Here is a 14,649-nt window from a genome sequence, read left to right as displayed (position 1 = left end):
AAATTTGGAAGCATTCAACAACCTCTTTGTTAGTTAAGGAAAATTTTAATCAGGGAAAGTGATGAAAAGCATGTCTATATTAGCACACAAGCACACATACCACACTTACACATGCATACACTTTTGTGTATTTACTTTTCTTTTTTCTTCAAACCAAGCATAATAAATTTCTATATCATTTGGTGGAATCAGTTTCTTCAGGTGGAATGCGTGGAATTCCCATTAATAAGTAAATAAGAGAGGAACAGGAATAATTTGTTTATAATTCATTTTATGAAAAGGATTTTTATCAAAATAATTTAAAAATAATATTTAGTAAATAGAAATAGACTCTATCCCTTTCTTCCTCTCTCAGTTCTTTTTCTCAAAGACACCACCAACACCCAGTTTACCTTTTTGTCCTACTATTTCTTCTAGGACTTACCTCTATTTCTAAATATTACCCTTATATTGTTATTTCTTACTTTCCCAGTTTTAGACATTATCCATTTCTCGTTATGGAAGTTAAGATCTTACCACCCTTTGCTTCTTCCTCTCCATCCTCTCAGTATGGGTATATCACAATTTTCAGTGTATTAATATGCAGTTTTTACCTTATTATGGCTATATCCATATTGTTCCTTCTGAGTCAAGTAGTATAATATATTATGAATGGCTTTTTTTGTTGTCCTGTTTTTCCCACCTTTACTGAGGTTTAAATGACAAAAATTATATGTATTTAAGATGCACATTGTGATGTTTTGATGTATGTATTCATTGTGAAATGATTGCGACAGTCAAGCTAATTTAACATATTCATCACCTTTTTGTGTGTGATGAGAAAAATTGAGGTCTACTCTCTTGGCTAATTTCGAGTATATAGTACTTTAGTATTTACTATAGTCGTCGTGCTGTGTGTCAGCTCCTCAGAACTTACTGATTCTTGTAAGTGAATGTTTGTACCCTTTGACTGGCGTCTCCCCCTGTCCCCATACCCAGCTCCTGGTAACCACTGTTCTACTCTGTTACTGCATTACTTATGAGTTTAAGATTCCACAAAAGAGTGATGCCATGCAGTATATGCCTTTTTGTGTCTAGCTTACTAATTTAGCATAATGTCCTTCAAGTTGATCCATGTTATCACAAATGGCAGGATATACTCCTTTTGATGGCTGAATAATATTCCATTAAATATATATCATTCACACATGATTTTATTTATCATTCATGTGTTGATAAACATTTAGGTTATTTCTATATCTTGGCAACTATGAATAATACTTCAGCGATTGTGAAAGTGCAAATATCTCTGTCAGATAGTGATTTCATGTCCTTTTTTTTATTTTAAAGATTTTATTTATTCATGAGATACACAGAGAGACAGAGACACAGGCAAGGGAGAAGCAGGCTCCATGCAGGGAGCCTGACGTGGGACTAGATCCTGGGACTCTAGGATCACGCTCTGGGCTGAAGGTGGCACTAAACCACTGAGCCACCCAGGGATCCCTCATGTCCTTTGGATATATATACCAACAGTAGCATTGCTGAATCAGATGGTAACTCTATTTTGAATTTTTTTGAGAAAACTTTACACTGTTTTCCATAGAGGCTGCACCAATTTACATTTCTAACAGCTGTGCACAAGTGTTCCCTTTTCTCTCATCATCCTCACCAAAACTTGTTATTTCTTGATTTTTTTTTTGATAATAGCTATCTTGACACAAGTGATATGATATCTCATTGTGGTTTTGATTTGCATTCTGCTGATAAGTGATGTTGAATATGTTTATATATACATGTTGGCCATTTGTATATCATATTTGGAAAATGCCTTTTCAGATCCTTTGGTCATTTTTATTTGTATTTATTTATTTGTTTAATAAAGATTTTTATTTATTCATTCATGAGACACACACACACAGAGGCAGAGACAAAGGCAGAGGGAGAAGCTGCCACATTTAAGTTGATTTTGATGTAGAAAGCAGGCATTAAACTGCTGAGCCACCCAAGGATCCCCCCCTTTGCTCATTTTTAATCAGTTATATGAGTTCTTATTTTGGTTATTAACCCCTTATTGGATATATAGTTTGCAAATATTTTCTCCTGTTCTGTAGATCGCCTTTTTGTTTTGTTGATTGTTTTCTTTGCTATGCAGAAAACAATGTAGTTTTATGTAGTCCCACTTGATGATTTTTTTTTCTTTTGTTGTTTGCCCTTTTGGTGTCAAATACAAAAAATCATTGTCAAAACCAATGTCATAAAGCTTTCCCCCTGTTGTTCGTTTGTTTCTAGGAGTGTTATGGTTTTAGGTCTTATGTGTAAGCCTCTAATCCATTTAAGTTGAACTTTTTAAAAAGATTTTATTTATTTATTTATGAGAGACACAGTGAGAGAGAGGCAGAGACACAGGCAGAGGGAGAAGTAGGCTCCATGTGGGGAGCCTGACGTGGGACTCGATCCCAGGTCTCCAGGATCAGGCCCTGGGCCAAAGGCGACACTAAACCGCTGAGCCACCCAGGCTGCCCCATTTAAGTTGATTTTGATATAGGTGTAAGATAAGGGTCCAATTTCCCAGCACCATTTTTGTGCAGTGTCTGACTTTTCCCAGCACCATTTTCCCAGCACCATTTTTTGAAGAGACTGTTCTTTATCCATTGTGTTTTCTTGGCATTATTGTTAGTTGACTTGGTAATGTGTGTTCTTGGCACTAAGACTAGTTGACTGTATATGTATGGATTTATTTCTGGGCTCTCTATTCAGTTCCATTGGCACATACTTCTAGTTTTATGCCAGTACCATACTGTTTTGATTACTGTAGTTTTGTAATATAATTTGAAATCAGGAGGAAGTATAATGTTTCCAGCTTTGTTCTTGCTCAAGGTTGTTTTTGCTCTTTGAGGTCTTTTGTGGTTCCAGATGAAGCTTAGATTTTGGTTTTCTTTCTTTCTTTCTTTCTTTCTTTTTTTCTTTCTTTCTTTCTTTCTTTTTCTATTTCAATGGGAAATGCCATTGGAATCTTGGTGTAGGGATTACTTGAAATCTGTAGGCCACCTGGTTTAGTTTGGATAAGTATGGGCATTTTAACAATATTAATTTTTCTGAACATGAACCCATGATATTTTTCCATTTGTATCTTTTTCAGTTTCTTTTATCAACATGTTATGGTTTTCAGTATACAGATCATTCACATCCTTGGATAAATTTATTTATAAATGTTTTATTGATTTTAATGTTACTATCAATGGGATTTTTTCATGTATTTTTTATTTTTTAAGATTTTATTTATTTCTTAGAGAGAGAGTCTGTGTGCATGGAGGAAGGGGCCAAGGGAGACAGTCCCCATGCAGACTCCCAACTGAGCGAAGAGCCTGACACAGGGCTTGATCTCAGGACCCATGAGATCATGACCTGAGCCAAAACCAGTTAGACACTTAACTGACTGAGTCACCCAGTCACCCCAATCATGATTTCTTTTGCTAGGTTTTCAAATTTCAGCTTTAAAAATTTAAGATATAGTTGACATAATATTGTTTGAATTTAAGATATATAATGCATTAACTTAATACATTTATAGTAATACCTCTGTCACATAATTATCTTTCCTTACTTGTGGTGGGAAGAATTTAAGATCTACTCTCTTAGAAACTTTGAAGTTTATGATACAGTATTGTGATCTATAATCATTATTCAATATATTAGCTCTCCAGGGCTTATTTATCTACTAGTTGCAAGGTTGTACCATTAAACAGTGTATCCCCAATTCCCCCATTCTGTAGCTCCTGGTAATCACTGGGTCTACTGTCTGTTTTTATGAGTTTAGCTCTTTTAGATTCTACATGTAAATGATATCACACAGTATTTGTGTTTCTCTCTGACTTACCTCACTTAGCATAGTGCCTTCAGGTTTCATCCATGTTGTTGCAAATGGCAGGATGTCTTGTCAGACATTTATGCTGTTTCCATATCTTGGCTATTGTGAATAATGCTTCAGTAAACATGGGAGTGCATCTCTCTCTTCAATATCCTGTTTCATTTCCTTTGGGTATATACCCAGGATTGCTGGATCAGATGGTGGTTCTATTTTTAATTTTTTGAGGAAACTGCAAATTGTTTTCTATAGTGGCTGAACCAATTTACATTCCCACCAGTAGTGAATGAGGCTTCCCTTTTCTCCCTATCTTGCCAGCACCTATTATCTGTTATCTTCTTAATGATAGCCATTCCAACAGATAATGAGATGAGCTCTCAGTGTCATTTTGATTTGCATTTCTCTGATGATTAGTTGAGCATCTTTTCATGTACCTTTTAGATGTCTTCCTTGGGAAAAATGTTTATTAATTCTCCTGCCTATTTTAAGATAGATTTTTTTGTTATTGAGCTGCAGGAGTTCTTTCTATATCCTGAATGTTAGCTCCTTATCAGATAAGTGGTTTCCAAATAATTTCTCCCATTCCACAATGTGCCTTTTCATTTTTTTTTTATTGTTTCCTTTGCTGTGCAGAAGCTTTTTACTTTGATGTAGTCCCATTTGATGATTTTTGCTTTTCTTGTTTGTGCTTTTGGTGTCATATCCAAAAAATAATTCCCCAGACCAGGGTCAAGGAGCTTCTTCCCTATGTTTTCTTCTAGATATTTCATGCTATCAGGTCTTATATTTAAGTTTTTATCTCTTTTGAGTTAATTTGTTTGAGTGATGTAAGATAGCCGTACAATTTTTCCAAGTTTTCTGCTTGCAGTTATTTTGTTCTACCAGCATCATTTGTTGAAAAGGCTATCCTTTCCCCATTGGGTATTTTTGTCAAGTATTAGTGAACTATATATGCTAGTGTTTATTTCTGAGCTCTCTGTTTTGTTATTGGTCTATTTGTCTATTTTTATACTGGTATTATGTTGTTTTAATTACTGTCACTTTATAGTATAGCTTGAAATCAAGAAGTGTGATGTCCTCAGGTTTGTTGTTGTTGTTCTTCTTTTTCTTCTTCTTTTTTTTTTTTTTTAATTTATTTATTTGAGAGAGAGAGAGCGAGCATGTTCATGAACAAGGGGAGGGGCAGATGGAGGAAATCTTCAAGCTGATGCCGAGTTCAGAGCCCACTCTGGGCTCCATCTCATGACCTGTGAGATTGTGGCCTGAGCTAAAACCAACTGTCAGATGTTTAACCGACTGAGCCCACCCAAGCACCCTTGTTCTTTCTTCTGATTGCTTCAGCTATTCGAGCCTTTTATGGTTCCATACAAGTTTTGGGGTTGTTTTTTATACTTCTTTAAAAAATACCATTGTAAAAAGAAAAAAAAATACCATTGTAGTTTTGATAGGAATTGTGTTGAATCTATAGTTGGCTTTGGGCAGTATATTTTATCAGTATTAAGTTTTCCAATTTATGAGCATGGGAAATTTTTGGTTTGTCTTCTTCAATTCTTTCATCAAGATCTTATAGTTTTTATTATAAAGATCTTTCAATTCCTTGGTTAAATTTATTCCCAAGTATTTTGTTTTTGATGCTATTATGAATGAAATAGTTTTCTTATTTCTTTTTCAGATAGTTTATTGTTAGTATGTAGTAATAAAAGATATTTGTATGTTGATTTTATATCCTGCAACTTTACTGAATTCCTTGATTAGTTCCAGTAGTTTTTTGAGTGAGTCATTAGGATTTCTTTCTTTGTTTTTAACGTATTTAAGTAATCTCTACACCCATTGTGGGGCTTGAACTCATGACCCTGAGATCAAGAGTCACATGGTCTTCTGACTGAGCCAGCTAGTCACTCCTAGGATTTCTATGTGTAAAATTGTGTCATCTACAGATAACAGTTTGCTTCTCTGTTTCCTGTTTACAAACCTTTAATTTCTTTTACTTCCCTAACTGCTCTGGCTAGGACTAACAGTATGGTGTTGAATAAGAGTGGTGACAGTGGGCATCTTTGTTTTGTTCCTGATCTTAGAGGGGAAGCTTTCAGTTTTTCATTATCAAGTAAAATATTACCTGTAGATTTGTTATATATAGCCTTTATTATGCTGAGGTATGTTCCTTTTATACCCAATTTGTTCAATTTTATCATGAAAGATACTGTGTTATTGTCAGATGCTTTTTCTGCATTTATTGAGATATTCATGTGATCTTTATTGTTCATCCTGTTACTGCAGTGTGTCATATTTATTGATTTGCATATGTTAAACCATTTTAAATCCCAGGGATAATCTTATTCACTTAGTCATGATGAACCCTTTCAGTGTGCTGTTGAATTCTGTTTGCAATATTTTGTTGAGAATGTTTACATCTGTATACCTTAGGAAAATTGCCTGTAGTTTCCTTTATCTGGCTTTGGTGTTAAACTATGCTGGTCTCATAAAATGAATCTGGAAGTGTACCCTCCTCTTCAGTTTTTTTGAGAGTTCAGGAAAGACTGACATTAATTTTTCTTTAAATGTTTTTTAGAATTCACTGGTGAAACCATGTGTTCCTGGGCATTTCTTTTTTGGGGAGGTTTTTGTTTACTGATCCAACGTCCTTACTCACCATTGGTCTGTTCAGATTTTCTATTTATTCATGATTCAGTCTTGGTAGGTTATTTGTTTCTAGAAATTTATTCATTTCCTCTAGGCTATCCAATTTGTGGGCATATAATTATTCATAGTTTCTTATCCTTTGGATTTATGTGGTATTATTTGTAATGTCTCACCTTTCATTTCTAACTTCATTTATTTGAGTTTTCTCTCTTTTTTTCCTAGTTTAAAGATTTGTCAATTTTTTTCCCCAAAAAGCTATCCTTTTAGTTTTGTCAATCTTTTCTGTTGTTTTTGTAGTCCCTATTTCATTTATTTCTGCTCTAGCCTATGTTATTTCCTTCCTTCTACTCACTTTGGGCTTAGTTTGTTTTATTTTTCTAATCCCTTGAGATGTAAAGTTACATTGTTTATTTGATATGTTTCTTTTTTCTTAATATAGGCATTTATTGCTATCAAGTTCCATCTTAGAATTATTTTGCTACATCCCATAAGTTTTGATATATTGTGTTCCGTTTTTGGTTGTCTCTTTGTTTTTGAATTTTCCATGTGATTTGTCTTTGATTGGTCTTCCAGGTGTGTGTTGTTTAATTTCTACATATTTTTAAAATTTCCACATTTCTTCATGTTACGATTTTTAGTTTCATACCAATTATGATTAGAAAGATAAAGATACTCAATATGCTTTTCAGTCTTAAAATTTTTCAGGAGTTGGGACACCTGGCTGGCTCAGTTGGTAGAGCATGCAACTCTTGATCTTGGGGTTGTAAATTTGAGCCCCATGTGGGGTGTAGAGATTACTTAAGATCTTCAATAAATGGTGTTGGGAAAATTGGACATCCACGTGCAGAAGAATGAAACTAGACCACTCTCTTTCACCATACACAAAGATAAACTCAAAATGGATGAAAGATCTAAATGTGAGACAAGATTCCATCAAAATCCTAGAGGAGAACACAGGCAACACCCTTTTTGAACTTGGCCACAGTAACTTCTTGCAAGATACATCCATGAAGGCAAAAGAAACAAAAGCAAAAATGAACTATTGGGACTTCATCAAGATAAGAAGCTTTTGCACAGCAAAGGATACAGTCAACAAAACTAAAAGACAACCTACAGAATGGGAGAAGATATTTGCAAATGACATATCAGATAAAAGGCTAGTTTCCAAAATCTATAAAGAACTTATTAAACTCACCTCAAAGAAACAAACAATCCAATCATGAAATGGGCAAAAGACATGAACAGAAATCTCACAGAGGAAGACATGGACATGGCCAACATGCACATGAGAAAATGCTCTGCATCACTTGCCATCAGGGAAATACAAATCAAAACCACAATGAGATCCCACCTCACACCAGTGAGAATGGGGAAAATTAACAAGGCAGGAAACCACAAATGTTGGAGAGGATGCGGAGAAAAGGGAACCCTCTTACACTCTTGGTGGGAATGTGAACTGGTGCAGCCACTCTGGAGAACTGTGTGGAGGTTCCTCAAAGAGTTAAAAATAGACCTGCCCTACGACCCAGCAATTGCACTGCTGGGAATTTACCCCAAAGATACAGATGCAATGAAACTCCGGGACACCTGCACCCCGATGTTTCTAGCAGCAATGTCCACAATAGCCAAACTGTGGAAGGAGCCTCGGTGTCCATCGAAAGATGAATGGATAAAGAAGCTGTGGTTTATGTATACAATGGAATATTCCTCAGCCATTAAAAATGACAAATACCATTTGCTTCAACGTGGATGGAACTGGAGGGTATTATGCTGAGTGAAGTAAGTCAATCGGAGAAGGACAAACAGTGTATGTTCTCATTCATTTGGGGAATATAAATAATAGTGAAAGGGAATATAAGGGAAGGGAGAAGAAATGTGTGGGAAATATCAGAAAGGGAGACAGAACATAAAGACTCCTAACTCTGGGAAACGAACTAGGGGTGGTGGAAGGGGAGGAGGGCGGGGGGTGGGGGTGAATGGGTGACGGGCACTGAGGGGGACACTTGACGGGATGAGCACTGGGTGTTATTCTGTATGTTGGTAAATTGAACACCAATAAAAAATTAATTTATTAAAAAGATCTATGAATGAATGAGTGAATGAATGAATGAATGAATGATAATTGTTAAGGCTTGTTTTGTATCCTAACATTTGATCTCTACTTGAAAATGTTTCATGTACACTTTAGAAGAATATATATTCTCTCTTTTTTTAAAAAAAAGATTTTATTTATTCATGAGAGACACAGAGAGAGAGAGAGAGAGAGGCAGAGACACAGGTAGAGGGAGAAGCAGGCTCCATGCAGGGAGCCTGATGTGGGACTCGATCCGGGTCTCCAGGATCACGCCCTGGGCGGAAGGCAGTGCTAAACCACTGAGCCACCCGGGCTGCCCAAGAATACCTATTCTCATGCTGTTGCATGGAATGTTCTGTTATGTTCATTTGGCCTAACGTATCGTTCAAGTCCAGTGTTTCTTATTGCTTTTCTGTCTGGATGATCTATCTGTTGTTGAACATGGGTTGTTGTACACCACCCCCCCCCCCGCACTATTATTGTATTGATGTAATTCTCTTAATGTATTCTGCTTTATGTATTTAGGTGCTCTGATGTTGGGTGCATATATATGCAATTATTATATTCTTTTGATGAATTGAATGAATGGCTTTCTTATCTCTTACAAATCTTGTTTTTTTTTATCCTAGAGCTGAAAATCATTTTATCTTTTCATTTTCAAAGCTCTTCATGTTCATGTAACTAAACTTCCTACAGCTATATGGGAAAATAACAAATCTGTTAAAACCTTTCAATATTTTTCTGAATGCAAAAAACACAATTTCATTATTCCCATAGAGACTTCCCTCCAATATAGACTTGGGCATCTCTAGGCCAGGCACACAACTGTCATACTAGGCCTCCCTTGGCTGCTTTTCTGGCTGGGTTGCTCAGTCTCTTGGAGTCTATTCCATCCACTTTCCAAAGTTATGCCCTAATTTTGCCATAGCACATCTTCTAGGACACTCCTTAAAAATCATGTAGGAGGAGATCCCTGGGTGGCTCAGCAGTTTAGTACCTGCCTTCGGCCCAGGGCATGATCCTGGAGTCCTGGGATCAGGTTCCACGTCGGGCTCCCTGCATGGAGCCTGCTTCTCCTTCTGCCCGTGTCTCTGCCTCTCTCTCTCTCTCTCTCTCTCTGTCTCTCATGAATAAATAAGTAAAATCTTTTAATAAAAAAAATCATGTAGGAACTACATATATATTTAAAGATTTTTATTTTTTTAAAGTAATCTTAACCCAATATGGGGCCCAAACTCAAAACCCCAAGATCAAGAATTGCATGTCCCACCGCCTGAGCCAATGAGGTGCCCCGGAAAAAAAATATTTTTTTTTCGAAGAAGGAGAGTCTTTGCATGCTTGGAAATATTTTTATTCAATCCTCATACTTAAGTTTGAGTGACTATAGAATTTTAGGTTGAAAATAATTTTCCTCAGAATTTTATTTTATTTTATTTTTTAAACATCACAAATATGTTTTTATTTTATTAAGTGTCTGAATTTTAAACAGATTCTTGGACTGGTGGTTCATATCCATCAGCTCATTCAACTTTAGCACCAGTCTCATCCTCCGTAGCTTTTCCAGAACTACTAACTTCACCATGAAGCTCCATAAGTTTTCCCAATTCAAACTTGGGCTTCTTCAGCATTTTTACTTTTCTAACAAAGACATCATGGAGTGGATAAATAGACTGACAAGCTTTTTCTATATCTTTTCCAATGCTGTCTGGAATCAATTTATTGACCACTTCTTTCAAATCATTTGTCTGCACCTCTCAGGTCATGATTTCCATCTTTTTCCAGATTTGGTGGACCTGTTGGTGCTGAGCGTAAGAGGTCTTCCGAATCTGATTATTGCATTTTTTAGTAAAACCAACACAAAATAGACGAAGCAAATAGCCATCGGTAGTCTTTACATCAACATGAGCTTCAATCATGGTCTGCCATTTTTTTGACCATGGAACACATTTTGTCATGGGTAAGATCCATGCCATGGAAATTAGTCAGGCAATTTTTGCCCTGCACATCCTCAGTGATTAGCTTGAATTTCATAAATGCAACTTCATCATTCTGCAGATCAGCAAGGCTAACTTCAAAAACGCGACCCTTGAGACCATCAGATGCAATTTTGGTTCCTTGAGTTCTTGTGACTAGTGTTTTTCCAATATTTCTTATATTGAACATAGCTGGTGCTTTCACATAATACCAATCTTTCTTAGAAAATGGATCAACCACTTTCTTCTTGGCTCCCTTTTTGCCACCTTTTGTAAGGCACTTGTTCTTGCCGACCACCAAGGCGCTGCTCTGGGAGCTAAAAGGCTCCTCAGAATTTTAAAGGCATTTCTCCACTCTTTTCTAGCATCCCGTATTGATCTTGAAAAGTCCCCTGCTATTCTGATCTTTTTAAAAGATTTATTTATTTATTCATGAGAGATAGAGAGGGAGAGGCAGAGACATAGGCAGAGGGAGAAGCAGGCTCCCTGCGAGGAGCCTAATGTGGGACTCGATCCCAGGACTCCAGGATCACGCCCTGAGTGGAAGGTAGATGCTCAACCACTGAGCCACTCAGGTGTCCCTATTCTGATTCCATTATCTGGTTCTCTAGGGCTTTTTGAAAATTATGTTTAATACTTTCTATGCCCCATGTGGGACTCAAACTCCTGACCTGGAGATAAAGAGTTACATGCTCTACAGACTGAGCCAGCCACATGCCCCATTATCTGGTTCTTCAAATGAGACCCGTGTTCTCCCTATTTCTGTCTCTCTCCTCTCCTCCTCTGCTGCTCTCCTTCCATCTCCTCTGTTGCATTCCATGCTTTTATGATTTTCTTCAGCATACTTTAACGTTTATGACATGGATTTGTGTGCCAGGTACTCAGTGGGCATTTTCAATATAGAGAATTATTACCTCAGTTCTGGGAAATTTATTTGTATTTTATCTTAAATAAATCTACCCCCCCCCCCATATTCTCTGGTCTCACGGCAAATTCTATTATTCTCCATCTCTTGGAATACTCTTAATTTCTTCTTATCACTCGTGCTTTCCACCTCTTTGATTTTCGTATTATGCTTTCTGGGAGTTTTCTTTTCTTTCAACTTTTTATTGAACTTCTATTCTACCCATCATGTCTTTAATTTTTGAAGAGTTCTATCTTGTTATCTAATTGTTCTTAGTTTTAGGTGTAATATACTCTTATTCATAGCTATAATATTTTATCTTACTACTCAGGTGTTGTTAATGATAATTTTTTAGATATATTATTTTTAAAAAGATTTTATTTATTTATTCATGAGAGACACACACAGAGAGAGAGAGAGAGAGAGAGGCACAGACAGGCAGAGGCAGAGGGAGAAGCAGGCTCCATGCAGGGAGCCCGACATGGGACTCTATCCTGGGTCTCCAGGATCACGCCCTGGGCCGAAGGCAGATGCTCAACCGCTGAGCCACCCAGGCGTCCCTGTTAATGATAATTTTTAAGTATTTTCTTCTGTTCTTTATATGGTTTGTGTTTTATATAAATTCCTCCATTTTAGTTTAACTTTTTAATTGAGGTATAGATTAATGAAATGTATATAGAATTTGGTTATACAACTTGATGAATTTCCATCTGATTACAGTCCTGTAACCACACCCAGATCAAGATACAGAATATTCTAAAAATAAAAAAAAAAGATATAGAATATTCTAGTAACACAAAAAGCTCCCTCATGACCCTTTCCAAGCAATATAACCTCCTAAGAAGTAACCACTTTTATTTTTCAAAGACTTTATTTATTTATTCATGAGAGACACAGAGACAGAGACACAAGCAGAGGGAGAAGCAGGCTCCCTGTGGGGAGCCCGATGCGGGACTGGATCCCAGGACCCCAGGATCACACCCTGAGCTGAAGTCAGACGCTCAACCACTGAGCCACCCAGGCATCCCAGAAGTAATCACTTTTTACATTTCTATCAACAACAGTTTGTTTTATTGGTTTTCAGCTTCATATCGGTGGAGTCATACAGTGTGTCCTCTTCTGTGTCTGGATTATTACATTCAACAATATTAAAGCAGTTTGATTCATCCATGTAATCAATGTAGCAGTTAATTATTTTGTTGTATAGTATTCCATTGTATAAGTATACCACAGTTTATTTATTACTTTCCTGTTGAAAGATGTTTGGGTTAGGCACCTGGGTGGCTCAGCGGTTGAGCATCTGCCTTCGGCCTCTCTCTCTCTGTCTCTGTCTCTCATGAATAAATAAATAAAATCTTAAAAAAAAAAAAAGACCTTTGAGTTGTCGTCAGTTTGGATCTATTATGATCTATTATGAATAAATCTACTAAGAGTATTCCTGTACATGTTTATTATAGATGTAAGCTCAGTTTTCAGGGGTATAAATTCAGGAGTGAAATTACTAAGTCTTAAGGTTTATAAATACTTAGCATTAAGATGTATTGTCAAATAGTTTTTCAAAGTGGCTGTACCAGTGTAACTTTCTGCCTGCAACATATGAAAGTTCTAGTTGTTCCATATCCTCATCAACACTTGTTATTGTCACTCTTAAAATTTGTTATTCTAGCGGGTATATAGCAATATTTCATTGCAGCTTTAATATGAACTTCCCTGCTAAGCTTATTAGCTATTTGCATATACTTTTTTAAAAAGCATTTTATTTTTAAGTTATGTTTACACCAAATGTGGGGCTCGAACTCATAACCCTAAAATCAAGTGTCGTACATACTGCTGACTGAGCCGACCAGGCATCCCTGCATATCCTTTTTGTCTTTTTTTTTTTTTTAAGATTTTATTTACGACAGACAGAGAAAGAGAGAGGCAGAGACACAGGCAGAGGGAGAAGCAGGCTCCATGCAGGGAGCCCGACGTGGGACTCGATCCTGGGACTCTAGGATCACACCCTGGGCTGAAGGTGGCGCTAAACCACTGGGCCACCAGGGCTGCCCCTTTTTGTCTTATTAAGTAAAACTTTTTTTTTTTTTTTTTTTTTGTAAAACTTTTTAAAGATTTATTTATTTACTTGGGGGAGAGAGAGAGAGAGAGAGAGCACAAGTGGAAAGGGCAGAGGGAGATGGAGAAAGAATCCCAGGCAGGTTCCCTGCTGAGTACAGAGATGCGGGGCTCCATCCCACAACCCTGAGATCATGACCTAAGATGAAATCAGGAGTCGGACACCTGACTGTGCCACCTAGACACTCCCTTATCTTTTTTTCTTATTTCTTTTTTTACATGAAATGTCTATTCAAGATTTTGTCCATTTTTTAGAAAATTGGGTTGTATATTATCTGTTCTGAGTAATAGTTACCTTCAAGAAATATTGGCTTAAAACCCCAGTAAACATTTTTCAACTTGGTTTTTGTGCATCAGGAAACCTGGTATGGCTTAGATGGGTGCTTCTGGCTTTTTTTTTTTTTTTTTTTTTTTTTAATGAAGTTGTAGTCAACAGGTTAACTAGGGCTGCAGTCATCCTCAGGCTTGAGTAGGATTGGAGATCCACTTCCAAGATGGCTTACTTACATGGCTGGCCACTTGGTGCTGCCTGTTGGCAGGAGGCCACAGTTCCTTGCCATGCGGACTCTTCCTAGGGTGGCTTGACATTTCTCACAACATTGCTGCTGGCTTTGCCCAGAGCAAGTGACCCAGGTGAGAGGAAGGCAGAAGCTTCCATGTCTTTTCTGACCTAGCTTTTGAAGTTATATTTTGTCATGTTTGTAACACTCTTGGTTGCAGAAGTCTGTCTAGCTCAGCATGTGAGAAAACTAACTAGACAAGGGTGTAAAAATCAGGAAGAAAAGACCAGTGGGGATTGTTTGGGGAGCTGGCTTCCAAAGGTTGTCTGCCCTTTTCTACATATTCTGGTAAAAATTCTCCGTCAGGGGCACCCAGGTGGCTCAGTGGTTGAGCGTCTGCCTTTGGCGCAGAGCGTGATCCTGGGGTCCCGGGATGGTCTCACGTCGGGCTTCCCACAGGGAGCCTGCTTCTCCCTCTGCCTGTGTCTCTGCCTCTCTCTCTGTGGCTCTCATGAATAAATAAATAAAATCTTAAAAAAAAAAGTTCTCCATCAGATGTGGCAACACTGTCAGAATGACTTGCCCTTTTCACTCTTAAT

At 37.2% G+C, this 14,649-nt stretch overlaps 1 pseudogene; it reads right to left on the bottom strand.

The window, feature by feature from the left end:
* Positions 1-10,043: 10,043 nt before the first annotated feature.
* LOC112926209 (small ribosomal subunit protein eS1 pseudogene) lies at positions 10,044-14,110 on the bottom strand (annotated as a pseudogene).
* Between the last annotated feature and the right edge of the window lie 539 nt (positions 14,111-14,649).

This window comes from Vulpes vulpes, chromosome 3 (genome assembly GCF_048418805.1).
Source record: "Vulpes vulpes isolate BD-2025 chromosome 3, VulVul3, whole genome shotgun sequence".
NCBI classification, from domain to species: domain Eukaryota; kingdom Metazoa; phylum Chordata; class Mammalia; order Carnivora; family Canidae; genus Vulpes; species Vulpes vulpes.
The sequence above is the reverse complement of the archived record's forward strand: the minus strand, read 5'-3'. Positions and strand labels throughout refer to the sequence as shown.